The sequence below is a fragment of the Ceratotherium simum genome, chromosome 9 (assembly GCF_057802395.1).
Source record: "Ceratotherium simum simum isolate JZ-2026a chromosome 9, ASM5780239v1, whole genome shotgun sequence".
NCBI classification, from domain to species: domain Eukaryota; kingdom Metazoa; phylum Chordata; class Mammalia; order Perissodactyla; family Rhinocerotidae; genus Ceratotherium; species Ceratotherium simum.
In genome coordinates, this window is record NC_141908.1 from 57,107,337 (window position 1) to 57,125,460 (window position 18,124).

At 38.8% G+C, this 18,124-nt stretch overlaps 1 protein-coding gene across 1 annotated transcript in view; it reads left to right on the plus strand.

Annotated features, from left to right (window-relative positions):
- The window catches only part of OSBPL6 (oxysterol binding protein like 6), a 202,091-nt gene that overhangs the window by 89,947 nt on the left and 94,020 nt on the right, over positions 1-18,124 (plus strand). Inside the window, exon 2 of the mRNA XM_087435435.1 lies at positions 4,299-4,492. The gene's annotated coding sequence lies outside the window, so the exon portion shown is untranslated. The remainder of the gene's footprint in view (positions 1-4,298; positions 4,493-18,124) is intronic.

Below are 18,124 nucleotides of genomic sequence, written 5' to 3' on the forward strand. Positions count from 1 at the left end.
GACTGAACGAGTCAATCAATACTTAATGGCAGGTATGAAAACTCTGATATGTTATTTCAGCTAGGGAATTTCAACTTCTTTGATATACGGTAGCACTAACGAGATTGGATAAATTTCAAAGTTAAAAGTCTGCTTTTCAGTTATTGATAAGAAAGCCACAGTAGTTGCTAGGTGAAAGTGGCTGGAGTTTTTCATCTTCAGGAAGTTACCCCAGGACAGCCTGTTTCCATAAACCCTATTGGGTTATACCACTAAAACCAAATTCTCCAGAGACTTAGACACGGTATAGAAATCCTCATTGCACTTGGGATTATCACGGGTAGGAAGAGAAAAATCAATTTCTTGTCTAAGCATTGCTGCCAGTGAAAAAAGCAAAATAATTATCTTTTCACCAACTAAGGTGGTTAGTGGAGAAAGTAGACACAGTAAACAAGATAATGAAGAAAAGTCTGGTACTCTGTCTTAGGCTACAGTTTTCTGGGAAAGCAATTTAGGATGTTTAACCCTAAATTAAGACCAATCCTTCTTTGTGGAAATGATGTGGGCATTGAATCAAAACCGTGGGCCACATACCATCTGGAAAATAGTCACAAGTGTCTCATCTCTTATTTTTGTTGTGAAATGGACTTTGCTATGTAGACGGCTAACATTGTGTAAATACTCTTTGGGTTATTTTGGTTGTCTTAACTATCTTCACTATTTTAAGAATCTTTCCTTTAGTATTTTACAGAGTGATGGAGCTTGCTTTATCTTGTCTCCATTTTGCATTCTATGCATTAACTTAGTAGCCACACAAGACAGTCTAGTCTTTGGTAGAATATATCATGGGCTCTGAGGGGCTTGAACAAGGACTGAGTGGACTCTGTGGGGAGTGTGCTGGACAAGAACATGGTGTATAATGGGCAAAATTCAGGCTGTGGGAGGATCAGTCACATGACTTACAGGAAAAAATCTGTTGCAATTTTAATGGATCATTTGCTTCCTGAATGAGCCATTCAGAAGGAATCTTTGCCAAATCACTAACCTCCCCTGAATGAGATTTTTCAGAGACTCCTACCCAAGTACTAGTTGGTACAGGAGACTTTGTTCGAATCAACCTTTCCAACCTTGACAACTTTTAGTTTATTAATAGCTTAGGAGGAGGGTGTCGGGAGCTTTTTTGGTCTGCAGAGGACATCATTAAATTAGAACATGATTCCTTTTTTGTGTGTTGTTAAAACTAGATTTTTTTTTAAAAAGCATCCATTTTGGTTATAGTTTTAAAAAGAAACAACCTCTTCTCTTCTCTGAGTTTACTTCTTAATGACAGCTTGAAGAATTAAACTTTAATGTGTGTTGTTACAAGGAGTAATTAGACTTGAACTTTGTAAGTTTGGCACCTTTGGACTTCTGCCCCACATGCAGTATATGTGCAAGGTAAAACAAGACCCTGTACGGTTCTTGACTAAAATAAAGTTTACTTGCCACTTGGTTAACTTCATGGTTTTTGAATAAAATTTAATGTTTTATATTGGTCACCTTGAAATTTGGAATTTGAATGTGACAATATAAATCTTTCTATCCTAATCAAGTTTTTGAAGCTGAATTAAAACAAATATTCCTAATATTTCTGGCTTGAATAACTACCAGAGGTGATTGGGTGTATCTGAACCATGTATTGACAGAGTGGTCGTTTATAAGGCAGAGTGGTTAGCGCCCTGAAGGTTATAGATGGCACTACACTTTATTGTGCTGATTGTCTTTTTGAAAGTTGCACAGAACATCTATGTGAATGTTAATTACAGTCTCAAACAAGCCAGAACCCTTCCTTATTCCTGGACATTGCGTACACACTGTGAAAATACACTTTTGTGCAAGATGGAGGTTAATAGATTTGTTTCTGGGCCGGCCCTGTGGCTTAGTGGTTAAGTGCGTGCGCTCCGCTGCTGGCGGCCCGGGTTCAGATCCCGGGAGCGCACTGGCGCACCGCTTCTCCGGCCATGCTGAGACCACGTCCCACATACAGCAACTAGAAGGATGTGCGGCTATGACATACAACTATCTACTGGGGCTTTGGGGGGAAAATAAATAAATAAATAAAATCTTTAAAAAAAAAAAAAGAGGTTTAAAAAAATAGATTTGTTTCTTATTAAGTACATATAAATAGAAACTTTGTATAAATTTCACTTCTTAACTCTCACACTTACTGTGTGCAGGAAACTAAGGTCTGGTCCCTGCTTCCCAGAGTTGATTGACACAGTCTGGTAGGGGAGACAAGAGATGTAGCATGTAAGACCAGGACCTCATCACATGAGTAGGATTGACTGAGAGTACCAGGTGCAATGCGAAGCTCCTTCTTTCTAGCTGGGAAGATCAGGGAAGGAGTTGGGAGTTGTTATGAGCTGGATTTTGAAGGATGTGTGGACAAAGACTATGGGGAGAGAGAAGAGTGAAGTAGAAAAATGCTCCTCAGGTCAAGGTCTGATTTATACAGGCTGGAGACGGGGACACACCGCTGTGTGTGATGCGGGAGGGAGGGGGCATTCTTAGGTTTGGTTAACAAGATTCACCCTGTCTTGTCCTCTGCTGCTGGACTGGGGGAAATAGAGATGGAGAGGAAACCTTAATCTTACCCTGTGGTCCTCTTTGCTTCTTTACCTTCCCACTTGCCGTGATAGGATGGTAAGAAGTTATGGAAAATAAGATTAGGGAAGAGGAATGGCATGGGAGTGGGCAAAAAGAACTGAGTATAGTACAGGGGGCTCTTTGCCATATTTTTCTTCTTTCTTCTTCCTTTTTCAGTGTTCTCTCCTTTTCTAAAGCTTGGCAGAATCCATCATAGGAAAGAGCGAGGAAAAGGTGGGTAGGGGAGTTTCTGTAGCTGACCATTCACGTTTAGTCAGCCTACAATTATATGAGATTAAAGAGCATAGATTGAGGAGTGTTTGCAGAAAATAAACAGATATAATGCTGAGCATACCAAAATAATCTTGATGGACTCTAACCTTAGTTCTTCTATGTCATCATCATAATCATCAATTACATTTTATTTAGGACCTGCAAGATGCATGCAATTGTCTTACGACATAATAGATACTAAAAAAAAAAAAACTTTTTGTAGAGGTGGAGGAGGGTTTAGAACAAATACTTGTTTTTGCAGAAAAATGGGACTTAAAGGAGCAATCACAGCATAGGATGCTGGGGAGACATAAATCTTTTGCACTTTCATTAAGTCATAGTCTTTCAGAATATGTGTGTGTGGGGCCGGCCCCGTGGCTTAGCGGTTAAGTGCGCGCGCTCTGATGCTGGCGGCCCGGGTTCGGATCCCTGGAGCGCCCCGAGGCACCACTTCTCCGTCCAACGCGAGGCTGAGTCCCACATACAGCAACTAGAAGGATGTGAACCTATGACGTACAACTATCTACTGGGGCTTTGGGGGGAAAAAACTGAATAAATAAAAAATCTTTAAAGAATATGTGTGTGTGCTTCCCCCCCCCTTCCTTCTCCATAAGTAAAAAGAGAAAAACTAAGACAAAGTGAAAGAATAGACTTGAAACATAGTCAAACCTGGGGAATAATTTTTAAGGCTTATGAAATAAACGAGTCTGCTGGAGAGGTTTATGGCTTGAAGGAAAAACTGCTGTCAAGTTTTGGGGTCAAGAGAGTAACTAATTTAGCTTCTATTTTGGATTACTTGTCAGATTTTCTTTTTTCTTCCGTTAAGTGAACATATTTTATCTTCTCATGAAATACTGTTTCTTTGCCTTCTGAGAAATTATGCCAAGTTGAAAACTCTTTATTCTTTGGTAGTATAGTCAGCTCTTTCTGCGAGAGGATCGTTGAAGGAGTTTGGCAACAATTCTGTTCCGTGAAGGCAAATTAGGGCCTATTCATGGGTCTTTATGAGAGTACTAGGATTATACATTTATGTGCATATGTGATGAAACAACTTCATACTTACTGTTTTTAAAAACCCTGTTTAAGGTTTACATTTAACTGAAGGGTTAAAAATATTTCTGGAAAATATACTTTATCCCCTTTAGAAAATATTTGCTATATAAATTAAAAGTTTTCTTATTCCAAACTCTGGGTAAGAGGTAAATTATGAATGTTACTGGTTGCTGAGGAGTTCAGCGGTTGCGTCTTTGAGACTACATACGGTTGAGCAAAGGAGATGAAAAGTTGAGACATGGTCCCTTGTGAACTTTCTCCTCAAGAAATAACTTGGAAAGACTTTTCTGCGTGGCCATTGGCAGTCCGCCTAGAGGCTCGTGAAAGTTCTGTGGAGATGTCCTATATGACTGTAATCTCTTTTTCAGCATCTGCCCCTTGCTGCAAAACAGCAAGAGAAGGAAATCAAAGAGCCACTCCTGTGATTTACCAGATCACCCCAGCGGGATCAGTAGACAGACTGAGTTCCTAGGAAAAACGCTGCAGACATCTGAGGATAAACCACTTCAAACAGCTTTTACCTTAAAGCCGACCTGGAAGACTTTGACTTCAAGTTACAAAGGTGAGTTAGGAGAACGCCAGCTTGCAATCAAAAGCAGAGGTAGATTAGGCAGTGCTTAATAACAGCAACAGATTAATGAGATATTACCAAATCACAGGAAGGTGTTTCTTTATATCTTTTATATGTATATCTAAAAATATATGTAGCACTCTTGGTTTTGTTTAGACATCTTCATAAAAAAGTTCTGCTGTAATTTTTTAAAGCTTAGGAAGTAGAAAAACATACCAAAGTATTTGTTAACCTTTTTCTCTCTGCAGTCTGGCATCATGTGGAAATAAGACACTCCCCTTCCCTTGAGTAATGAACCTGCAGACCTAAGTCTAAAAATGGCCCAGATGTTATCCTTGCTTTCGTTATATATGCATATACACACAAACTCACATGTGGATGCATATACACATTCTTAAAATGAATACAGTTTTTGTAATCTTTCATAGTAAACAAGTAGACGGTTGTTTTCTTTTTGCCCATGAGACTGAAATATCTGATATGATACCAACAGTACTTACTGTGGTCTCTTTGTCATCTGATATTTGCAATTATTATTTTCAGAGCCACTTCACGTATGCTATTCAACATATTATGCCCAGTGAGTTTGGTCTTCACAGTTTAGACACATCCCTCTTGGTTATATGAAGCTTTCTGCTTTCTTGAGGTCAGTGATCCCCAGAGTCGGAGGGTGTGCCATTAAAGTTCTTGGGAAGCTTTTGCAAGCTGTATATCCTCTACTCAAAGACTCTTCTTTTCCCTGGGGCACAGGGGTGGCGGCGGTGGTGGTGATGGTGGCGATAGTGGTCATAGTTTAGATACCTGTAATTGGGGAAATGCTCCTCAGGCGTCCTGATACCACTCCTACCCTTTCCGTGCATGGACTGGTTCCTCTTGGTGGAGCAGAAATCAAGGCTCAATAATTTCATGTAATCATTGTTATGTGAGAAGCTTTCAGCTTATTACTACATTATTTAAAATTACATTTTAAAGCACAGTTTGCAAACTGGTGACCCACAGGTCAAATTTTAGACTATATTTTTTTTAACCTGTAAAAACTTTCTTTTTTTAAATTGAGTTAATTGCCAACACTGGACAATCGGGAAACTTCACATAAAAAATCAGATACCTAACTTCTTTTGGAAGGTTAAAAATCTGGTCTTTTTTTTTTTTTTTTTTTTTTAATTTTTTCTTTTTCCCCCCAAAGCCCCAGTAGATAGTTGTATGTCATAGTTGCACAGCCTTCTAGTTGCTGTATGTGGGACGCAGCCTCAGCATGACTGGAGAAGCGGTGCATTGGTACGCGCCCGGGATCCGAACCCGGGCCGCCAGCAGCGGAGTGCACACTTAACTGCTAAGGCACGGGGCTGGCCCCTAAAAATCTGGTCTTAAAATCGTCCCATTTGCAACAACATGGATGGGCCTGGAGGGTATTATGTTAAGTGAAGTAAGCCAGAAGGAGAAAGACAAACACTATATGATCTCACTCATATGTGGAATGTAAACCAACACATGGACAGAGAAAACTGTATTGTGGTTACCAGGGGCAATGGGGGTGGGGGGTGGGCACAAGGGGTGAAGGGAGTCATATATTTGGTGATGGACAAAGAAAAATGTACAACCCAAAATTTCACAATGTTAAAAACTGTTAAAACATCAATTAAAAAAAAAAAAATCTGGTCTTACTACTATTCCAGGGATTGAAGTTTGCTAGTCTTTATCATTACCTAAGATTTAACCTGACCAGCCTTACAGATTTATGTTACCTGCCTGGCACCTACAGGCTTTTCAGGTCAAAATTCCTACTTTAAGCATCAATTTCTTATCCTCTTCTTACATGAAGTCATCTGCATGTACTTTACACATAACACTCTGTTAGTCTTTGTTCTCTTTTGGCATTTTATTATTTTGTATAAACTATGTGTGCTTTGAAAGTGATGTCTTCCTGAAATTAAGCCAACACCTGCCAGGCTTTCCTTTGAAGAAGAAAGACTTTTCCAAATCAGATGGTCCATTGTTCTTAGTTTGGAAATGTGATTTGCATAGTGATAAGGTCTGATTCATTCTTTCCAGACCTTGAGGTTGTCATCTCAGAGTCTGATATTTCATGACCTGTGAGTTCCATTGCCTGATCAGACTCTTTTGGTCCTGGGGAGATAAAACCGATTCATTAAGTTGACTTCTTTTTGAATGACACCTGTGGAGATTTAGATTTCATTTACTAGCCTCTACTCATTCCGGACACCAGAGTGATTCATTGAGCACTTGGTGTGCTATCTACATGTGCAGAACTTTTGACATTGAGAAATCTCGCCATCAGAATCAGATGTACCTTCAAGCACAGTGGGTTGTAGTTAATCACAAAACTTCTCTTTCTCCATCATCAATCACTCTGTGTTGTTGGGAACTGAACAACTTACAATGATGTTCCTGTTAATTTGATATTGAATCAAACTTTTATATGGTAATAAAGAGCTTTAACTATGAAAGCATTTCAAATCATAGGATCCTTATGGGCATAGCACTTCTGTATCTGCATTAGCTAAACTCAACATTAATTGTTTGATAGTAGTTTACAGATAGGGGGAAACTGACTCAATCCCAAAATAGCGGTTCTTATCCCAACAACCCATTTAACTACAAATGAGTGGTGCCTGTTACTTAAGCAGATTTCAAGCCTCAGGATATCCATTTTTAATGTTGACACAAACAAGAAAGGCCAGCTAGATTGGATGTTTATTTCGGGTAGTTTACTGTCTTTCTGCCTGCATAACTTTGCTGTGTCACGTGGAATCTTTTAGGTCAGTATTGCCTAGGAGCTCTTGATACTTGACCACATGCAGAGATGAAATGTACAAGAGTCCCTTTGACTATCAGGTTTAAGTTCATGGAAGTAAAGTATCTGGAAATTTGTTTCCACACATTTGCTGAGTTGTGACTTGACTGTATGAGAAAGAAATTAAACACTTCTTTAAAAGGAAAATGCAGGGCCAGCCCTGGTGGCCTAGTGGTTAAGTTCGCATACTCTGCTTCGGTTGCCTGGGTTTGGTTCCCGGGTGAGGACCTACACCACTTATCTATCAGTGGCCATGCTGTGGCGGTGGTTCACATGCAAAATAGGGGAAGATTGGCAACAGCTACATGACATTTCCTTAACAAAATATGTTTATTTTTATTGTTCTTTTTTCATAGGAAATAATGTATATGCACGTATACTCAGAAAAGCTTTCAGAAAGCCCCTTTATCTCTTTTTCTTGGAGTTCCTGTTATCATCTCCACATTCCATTTCTCCTAACTCCCTGAGGAAAGGATAACCAGCTCTGAAAAAATGGAAACAACGTAGGGAGTGCTTGGAAGCCGTTATTGACATATAAAACAGGTTGAAATGTGGTGAAAAAGGTAAACTCAGTAAGTTGGCTAACCTGTCAGCAAATCTAACATGGGTAGGCAAAAACTAGAAGAGGAGAAAGTGTATTCAACCCTGGCATGCTAAGAAAGCTGATGCTTGCTCCCTTGTATTTTTTTTGAGGATCATGAGACTTCTCCCTCAGGGAGTGGAAATGAAGGGAACATCCAATGAGGACTGGCAATGCTGACACCATTTTACCTGCCCCTTTCTTCCTCTACTTGGCTTTCCCTCCTTTTCTGTCTCTCAGGTTGAAGGGGATCTCTTCTGTTCGAGAGGCACCTAATTCTGAAGAGCTAAAGGGGCCAAGGGGGAGGTAGCAGGCCAGTAGCCAGCTCTTCTCTCCAGGGAAGAAGAGTGAGAAGACCTTGAAATTTCCTTCTTACCCAGTTGAGAAGAATAGGAACAAGGGATCAGGAAAGAATCTTTGTCCGGAGATGAAGGCTGCGCCCTAGACCAGCCCTCCCCCTGGACATTGTCTTTCTCAATCTGGTAGGTGAGGTTTTAGAAAGATGGGTCACCCAAACGTTGGAAAGATTTAGACCAGCTTTGAAAAATAAATTGTATGTTAAATGCATATCGAGTTAAAAGTAGGAGTGAAGAAGTAATTAAGTAAAAAAGGAATATACTGTTAATCTGAAAGCTTTCATATGTAAATAGTGGGGAAGAGGGAAATTTTGTTTCTTAAGACTCTCTTCATTTTTTTTATTTTTAAAAAATAACTTTCACTTATAAAAATTTCAAATATATAAAAAAGTAAAGAGAACAGTACAGTGAACACACCCAGATGCATTTATCCCTTTCTCCTTTTATTCTGAAGTTATTAGAAATACACGTTGTATCGTATCCACCTGTACATGCTTCATTATGTGTCTCTTAATATGCACATTTTCCTACAAAACCATAATGCTATTGTCACACCTAACATTATGAATGATAATTATTTGATATTATTTATTACTCATTCCATATTCAAATTTCTCAAAATTTTCTTTTTATAGCTGGTTTATTTGCATCGGATCCAAAGTAGTGCATGCATTTCATTTGGTTACTGAGTCTCTTAAGCCTCTTTTACCTAGAATATTCCCTCTTTTTGCAAGTCATTTACTTGTTGAAGAAATTAAACCACTTGGGCAACAGAATGTTCCACATGCTACATTTGGCTGATTCTTATTATTTAACCTTTTTCTCTGTCACCCAAATTACTAGAAACTGGAAATTAGATCTAGAAGCTTGATTGGATTCATATTCTACTCTTTTGGCAAGATTTCTGCTTCCACGGGGCTGTGTACTTCATGTAGCATCATCTTAGGAGGCACATGTGGTCTGGTTGCTCCACTTTGAATAATACTAAGATTGAACAGTAGCGTCAGGGAATAGTATCCTGACCCTCTATTGTGAAATCCCCCCATCAATTTTTTTCACCTAACGATTTTATCCATCAATGATCATTGCCTGAATACATTATTTCATTAGGGATTGTAAAAATTCTTCCTTTCGCCCACTATCCTATCATTCCTTCTACATTTATTAGCTGGAATTCTTTTGTAAGGCAGGTTCCCTCATCAACTAGTATGTGATAACCCTGAAATACAGTTTATACAGGAAAGGCGGAGTAAGTGCTTAATACTACCCTTTGAATAGACAGTTTCAGAGTTGGTGCTTCAGTTTCTTCAAAAGGTGATCAAAGATGTTTCTTTTTTTTTTTAGGGGGAGAATTCCTTTTTTTCTTGAGTATCATTGTAAATTCGTGGATTTTTAAAATATTATGTTTTAAAGAGTTGCAGTGACTTTTTTTTCTGGATGCTTACATAAAACCTCCTTTGTTCATTGGGAGCCCCTTGAAATTGGCTCCTGTGTATACATACAGAAAAGAGAACCTATCATAAATGAATCACAATGAATTTTCACAAACTGAACATTGCCAAATATTCAGCACCCAGATCAAGATACAGAACATCCCAGAAGCTGATGTCCCATTAGTTTCTTTGACTCTGCTTTTTGGTCAATGGGATGTCCCAAGCTCCTCTTGTTCATTTCATATTCCAGTCTAAGAATCAGCCATTCGAAGGAGCTCTGGTTCCTTTTAGCAGAAAATGAAATTTAGGAGCTACAGTCTGGGCATGAGGGGTGCTCATTCCTATTGGTTGTCAGTGTTTCCAGGCTCTTTCAGGGGACAGGGTATGAAATATATATATATTTAAAAATAAAAAATTATGAGTTCATGCTGATTTTTCAAAGTAAACTTTATGGAGTTTAATATTATTTGATTTTGTACTTGTATCTCCTTTCTCTTACACTCAAAATCTTGTTTCAAAATAACATTACAAATTTATTTGCTTTATCCTTTAAGTACATAAAATAGTTTCAAATGAATAATCTCAGCATTACTACTACTAACTGTGCTATTTTTAGGTAGAGAAAAAATGTAGAGTTGTATTTACTTTTTATTATTATCATTATTTTTAGTCTTTTAAAACTTATACATGAGGTCAGAAGATGAATTTTTCCCTCAGCTTTATTTTAAGTATTAATGTTGATATGTTTCTTGGCAGTGAGATTCAGTCTGTTAAATCTTTAGTTCACCAGATAATTTGAGTTATTTGCAGCTCATTACCTCATCAGCAGGAGATGTTCTAGAAGTGACAGTGGGATTATTGTCCTCTTTAGATGGTGGATCAATTTGTGCTGCGTAGAATGCATTTATTAGTGTTCACCCTTCATCATAGTGCAGATCCAGAAACAGAAGAAAGATAAATGCTCTAAATGAAGCAGAGAGCCTGCAAGTGCCCCGGCGGTTTTGTTTCCTTGCTTCTGTTTTTTTTGTTTTTGACAAATGGATATTTTATGGATGCTTATCTTGGAATGACTTTCTTTTCCCTTGATTGGGCAAGTGATCAAGTGCTTTGATTTTTGGGGCACATTTGTACTATTTGACCCTGGAAGGAATGTAAGTGTTCGTAGAGAATATGAGAATAGGTAGTCTCTCCTTTCCTTCCTTCCTTGCAGCCATCTATCTATCCTTCATTTCTTTTTCCTAGAACCAGGTAGTTCCTTGAACTTGAAGCTGAGGGCTAGGCAATGGGAGGGAAGAGGGAGAGCTTCATCATTCCTCCTTTAGTCTTTTAAACTTTTCACCCTCCTTCCCAAAATGTCTCCTTCCCAAACCACCATAAGGTTAGCATCCAGTATGTGCGAGATTTTTTCAAATATATTTTTACATACAGAAGGATGATTAATACTTTAATTAGTCTAACTTTGAGGGTGATTTAAAATTTTTCTTTGTTGACTTTTCACATCAAATGAATAATGCCAGGAAGTACTGTGTGCAGTGAATCAACAACACAGATCTTCTTTGAAAGGTTTGGCTCTCAGAAAACGAGGATATATCAGGAGCAGCAAGTCTAAACTTTGTCCCAGTAAGAAGTGATTACAAAGGTGATGGACTAAAACATAGGCTCCCCAAAACTTCCCCTGTGTATGGCTGGTGGTAGAGGTTTGAAATTTCAGAAACAAGGCCAATTTAAATAGATGTGTCTTTTATCATGTGCTTTATATCACCCCTGCTGTAAAGTGTTCGCTCATTCATGCAGGCATTCATTCATTCATCCATTCGTCCAGCCATCTATTGAGTATCTACTCAGTATGCACCAGGCACTACTCTGCGCCCAGGGATTATAACAAGGAGAGTGGGAAACATAACAGGTGAAGTCTCTGAGGATAGACAATGAGCCAGTAAAGAAATAATGTAACTCTTGAGTAAAGTAAGTGCTGTAAAGGAAATGAAAAGAACATTGTGCTGGAAAGTGACAGGGTAGGTGCCTATTCTGAGATGACACAAGCTGAGAACTGAATAGTGATTTGCTAACTAAATTTTCATGTTTAGAGTACTAAATTTAAAAGTATTATACAGTTTATTTAAACAATAACTATTTTAAATTTGGCTTTTGAATTTATTTCCAAATGTCTTTTATTTTTCAACTGGCACTATAAATTGTTAAACTTTAAAACCTCTAGTTTTGTCAGCTTCTGAAAACTAGAGGAAGTCCTGGGTGAAGGATATGTGGGAACTCTTTGTAGGATATTTGTAACTTTCCTGCAAATCTAAAATTATTCCAAAATAAAACATTTAAAAGAAAAACCTGGTGAAGAAATACCGAAATGTATACTAAATCAAGTATAGTGTGGTGAAGATGAGGAAGCCAGACTTATGTAGGAAGGGGCAGTAGGGAGAATGGTGGGTGCTGAGAACTTATCACTTGAATGCTCTTGTACTCCAGACTTTTAGTCTCATCACTAAGGTTTGGACTAGACAAATTTTGCCTTTTGTGTGTGTGTGTGTGTGAGGAAGATCAACCCTGAGCTAACACCTGTTACCAATCCTTCTCTTTTTTGCTGAGGAAGATTGGCCCTGGGCTAACATCCGTGTCCATTTTCCTCTTTATGTGGGACGCCTGCCGCAGCATGGCTTGATGAGTGGTGCTTACGTCCACGCCCGGGATCCGAACCTGTGAACCCTGAGCCACCAGAAGCGGAGCACATGAACTTAACCACTATGCCACCAGGCCAGCCCCAAATTTTGCCCTTTTTTAATCCTTTATTTTATCTTCTTAAATTTCAGAAACTTAACAAAACTTGTAAGTAAAGTTAGTTTACATTTTTCCTTTTTTTAAAAAAATTCATGCATTTTATTGAAACATTCTTAGACTGCTTAGGATGTTATCCTTCAGGAGGAAATTAGCAATTCTTTTTCACGTGGGGCTTCTAGTAAAACTGGCATCATAGATAAAAGTTGACTCCGATGAAAATAATCTTATCTACCCTTTGTCTTAGCATTTGCCAATTTGTGTATTTCTAAGCATAAGGTATCTTCTTTCACTTGTTAGGGGAGGTAGAGAAATCTGAAGTTGGCAAGAAGCTGGTAAGTTCTGAATCTCCTTTGTGAATGCCTTGCCAACTGTAGTACAGATTAACAGACCTGGAAGCTGTTTGGTAATCTGCAGTCTTTGAAAGTACAGTTGTCCCTTGGTATCTGTGGGGGTTTGGTTCCGGGATCCCCGTGGATACCAAAATCCTTGGATGCTTAAGTCCCTTATGTAAAATGGTGTATTCTTTGCATATAACTTACATATACCCTCCCATATGCTTTGAATCATCTCTAGATTACTTATAATACCTAATACAATGTAAATGCTATGTAAATAGTTGTTATACTGTATTGTTTAGGGAATAATGACAAGAAAAAACGTCTGTACATGTTCAGTACAGACACAGCCATTGTAGGCCTTTCCATCTGCAGTTGGTTGAATCCTGGGATGCGGCACCGGGGATACGGAGGACTAACTGTGCTCTCCAATATCAAGAACACTTCCTAATCATTCATAATGTAGTTCAGGAGTCAGCACATTATAGCCCACCAGGCAAATCTGGTTGTAGTCTGGTTTTGTAAATAAAGTTTTATTGGAAAAAGCCATGCTTATTCATGTGCATATTGTCTGTGGCTGCTTTTCCACTAGAGTGGCAACGTTGAGTAGCTGCCACGAGATTGTACGGCTCACAAAGCCTAAAGTATTTTCTCTCTGGCCCTTTACATAAAAAGTTTCCTGAGCTCTGATCTAGTCAAAGACAGTAACTGGTTATCTCTTTCCTTTTCTGAATCTGGGATCTAAGAAATTTTGCAATTGCAAAGATTAGTAGACAATGGAATGCTGTTTGTTCATGATAGAGCTTTCTGCTTTATTTTCTTCTTTATTCATAAATGGAGGTATTGTGTTTGTAGTAAAAGTTTCCCATAAGCTTTCTGAAGTTTTAGAAATAATTTTGTCATATAAAGCTCATAAATGTTAAATGCTAAATGCTTTAGTTATCACTTGAAATTCTTATAGTTTTTTTAATTTCTGAGGAAAACTCTTAATTTCTTTATTGTTGAGCCTTGTGGTCTATTATTTGGGAATGCCTCTGTGTCTAACACTATATTGTTATTCCCTAGTGTTGGTGTTAGGTCAGTGAAGAACAGGGCCCACTTGGCAGTCCTTTACACCTGCTGCACAGTGTCAGGCTTGTTGAGACATCAAGTTCTAGGACTCGGAGTTTTTGATTTGCTAGTATGAATGAGCTCAAGAATTTGATTTTGGAGTAAGTCCTCAGGTGACATGTTGGTCCTGGGACCACTTTTCAAAACCTCTGTAGTGGGGGCTGGCCTGCTGGCGTAGCGGTTAAGTTCATGCGCTCTGCTTCGGCGCAAGGCCCAGGGTCCGCGAGTTTAGATCCCAGGTGCGGACTGACACACCACTTGTCAAGCCATGCTTGACATGGTGGCGTCCCATATAAAGTAGAGGAAGATGGGCACGGATGTTAGCCCAGGGCCAAACTTCCTCAGCAAAAAGAGGAGGATTGGCAACAGATGGTAGCTCAGGGCTAATCTTCCTCACGCTCACACACACACAATAAAACCTCTGTAGTAGACAGTACTGGCATTTCCCAAGCTTGGTATTGGGGAAAAGTAGCTTTTTTCATCCCAGTTCAATATCAGATGACATTTTAAACCTTTATTTGAATTCCTTAAACTTCTACTTATTGTCTTGTGACAGGATTCACGAATGACCCGATGTCATTTTACCACTCTTATCTGGTTTCCAGTCCCAAAATTTTATTGCTATTGTCTCACTGCTCTTGTGGGGTTTTACTTAAAAAAGAAAAAAAAGTCCCTTTACGTTTGTTTTCAGTGGGTTTCAGTGGCGTTTTGGAGTGAAATAGATCCTGTATTCAATCTTCCAGCTTTATCCTAATACGCGTGTGTGTATTTTAAAGTAATTTTTTCTTTCTTGAGTTCCACAAAATCCCATGAGGTCAGTTGGGCACCGGAGCATCTTCCCTGCATAGAGGAAAGGAACACCCCAAGACACAAGATCATGTGGTCTGCTAGAGAAGGAAGGCTCAAGCTCAGGCTTTTTGATGTCCATTTCTTTGTAAATTATAACGTACCCCAAATTGGACACTCTGTCTGGACCTCAAATATGGTTTGTCAAGCCATCAGGACTCCCATTCCTTCCCTTTATATCAATATCTCAAGTATTTTTGACACTAAAATAATCTTAATAACTGTGTTATTTGATCATTCTCTTATGTTTATGTGTAGGCTGTATTTTTAATAAAGATATGCCACAAAATTCATTTAAAGACATAAACCACTACATTAGTTTCTATTTTGTGGATTTTTGTTAAATTCTGCATTTTTCCCCAAAATACTCTTTATCTGTTGATGGAAAATTAGTAAACCCTTTTTCATAGGGGCTTTTAATAAAATGGTGTCATAGGTCAAATCAGTCTCAGAATTGGTACTCCTGAGACTTAAGTGTCCTGAATCAGCACGTGGAAGAATTTGGATACATGGATACACAGTGTGTCCTCAAGTCTGTTTCCCTCAGAGAGTCGTTTGGAGGAGGGGCTCAGAAGAGAATGCATAGTAATAGTGAGCATTTTACACGGATTATTGCATTTACTTCTCACAACTTTATGAAGTAGATGTGATTGTCCCTGTTTTATAGATGAGGAAACTGAGGCACAGAGAGATTAAGTAAATTGCCTGAGGTTTCATAGCTAGGAAATGGCAGGCTTGGGATTGGTTACAAACCCAAACAATCCATGGGATTTTTTAGTGTAAAAATAAAGGGAAAAATACCACAGGATGTATGCAGTGGTGTACTGGTAAATGCTTAAAAATCTGCTCTCACACACAAAAAATGCTGACTTGCATGGCATGCATACACCCATCATGGCTGATTTCAAGTTCCCAAGAGGATGTCTCTGAAGGCTGAGCTGGAGAGAGATATGTGCAGTTGGCTCCTGAGCCAGGGCAAGTTGGCGCCAGCTTACCTCTAGAGTGTGCAAAGATTACTACACCCCAATGAAATGAGTTCACCAGGCTGAAGAACCTGGGGCCTGGCAGTAGATCATCAGTTATTGTCAGCTGTTTCCTTTCCTCTTGTAACAGTGAATGAGCAATAACTGAAACCAACAATTATGCTGAATGTCCAACGCAAGTGGAATTATGGGCACTGTGATATGTGGGTAAAGGTCTGCATAAACATTGCTATTCTGGAGGAATGACAGTTTTTAAAAAGTCTACTTAAGCTTCCTGACCATGAAAAATCTGTGATTAGGTAGATAATGGCTAGTAAATTAGGTAGGTGGCAGGTGCAGTAATTCTGTGCAGCCAGGATACCCATCAGTGCTGTTTTGAAAGAATTACACTGCTGCCTCTATTCCTATTCCTAATGTACAATGTGGCACCAGGGAGAATAGAACCTAATAATGCCCCAGGCCTCCAGAGTACCATTAGCAGCCCGGTGGGTCTTTTTTTAGGACAACCAAGAGGGTTTTCTCTTGGGGATGTTGAACTTGGTATAGTCTTACTATCTAACAGGTTAGGAAAGGTTTTATAAAGAAGATGAAACGAGCACAAAATAGTATAAAATTAATGCTTGCATGTTATAAAAGTCATTATGGCTGATGATACAGAAACATTTTTTATTGTTGTAAAGTATACATAAAATTTACCATTTTAACCATTTTTAATTATGCAGTTCAGCAGCATTAAATACATTTACATTGTTCTGTAACCATCAGCACTGCTATGATCTGAATGTTGGTGTCCTCCCAAAAGTCATATGTTGAAATCCTAACCCCCAAGGTGATGGTATTTGGAGGTGGGGCCTTTGGGAGGTGATTAAATCATGAGGGTCGAGCCGTCATGAATGGAATTAGTGCCCTTATAAAAGAGACTCCAGCAAGATCCCTTGCCCTCTTCAACTATGTGAGGACACAGTGATCAGATGGCCATCTATGAATCAGGAATCAAATCGTTACCAGACACTGATTCTGCCGATGCCATGAGCCTAGACTTCCCTACCTCCAGAACTGGGAGAAATAAGTGCTTGTCGTTTAGAAGACACAGATTTTGTAGTATTTTGTTTTGGAGCCCAAATGGAGTAACATAACCTCTTTCCATCTCTGGAAGAAGTTCTCTGGAAGAACTTTTTCATCTTCCAAACTGAAACTCTGCACCCATTAAACACTATCTCCCCGTTCCCTCTTCCTCGCAGACCCTGGCAACCACCCTTCTACCTTCTGTCTCTATAAATTTGACTACTCTAGGTACTTCATATAAATAGAATCATACAAAATTTGTCCCTTTGTGTCTGGCTTATTTATTAGCATGGTGTCTTCAAGGTTCATCCATGTTGTACCATGTGTCAGAATTTCCATCCTTTTTAAGTCTGAATAATATTCCATTGTATGAATATACCACGTTTTGTTTATCCATTCATCTGTTGATGGACACTTGGGTTGCTTCCACCTTTTGGCTATGATAAATAATGCTGCTATGAATATGGGTATACAAATATCTGTTCAAGTCTCTGTTTCAATTCTTTTGGGTATATACCCAGAATTGGAATTGCTGGATCATATGGTAATTCTATTTTTAATTTTGTGGGGAACTGCTATACCATTTTCAATAGCAGTTATACCATTTTACGTTCCCACCAGCATTGCATGAGGGTTGATTCAGGAACATTTTTAACCTAAGCCAATTTGTCTACTTCAGCCAACTTTTCAGCATACCTCAACTCAGTGCAGAAACTGTTGTTTTGACAGGAAATTCCTCTAGAGAACAGGACATGGGCTGCTACTCAAGTCACTTGGTGCCTCAGTAGGAGTTTACACACACTCAACGTGGATTTACGAATCATTAAGGTCACAAAGCATTTCCTGTTTTTGCCAAAAAGTCTTTGCTCTCTGCTGACAGTCAGTACCTATTAGCAGTCATGGGAACCATATTTCCCAATATTATTTTCCCTGTTAAAAATGTGAGTTATGATGTTACCAAAGCTTCCTTTCAAAACATGTTAGCAAGCGTCAGAAGCCAAATGATGAATGAAAAAGTGGCTGACGAATCTTAGAAAATTAGCACTGGTAAAATTGTCGAGTGATGGAATCAAAATAGCCTTGTCAAGAATGTCCATGGCATATGCTCCCATCAAAATAAAATGTCCTGTGATCTCATTATATTAAGTATGTTGTACAGCTTTTGTGCCCGTGGATTTTTTTTAACCTGTACTGATAACAATCGTTTTAGAAATAAACACTCAGAAGGATGCCTTTTGATAATGTGATGAAAGCTATTGAATATCTCCCTAGGGAAATAACATGCATGTGTATCCACCACTTTTCATCTC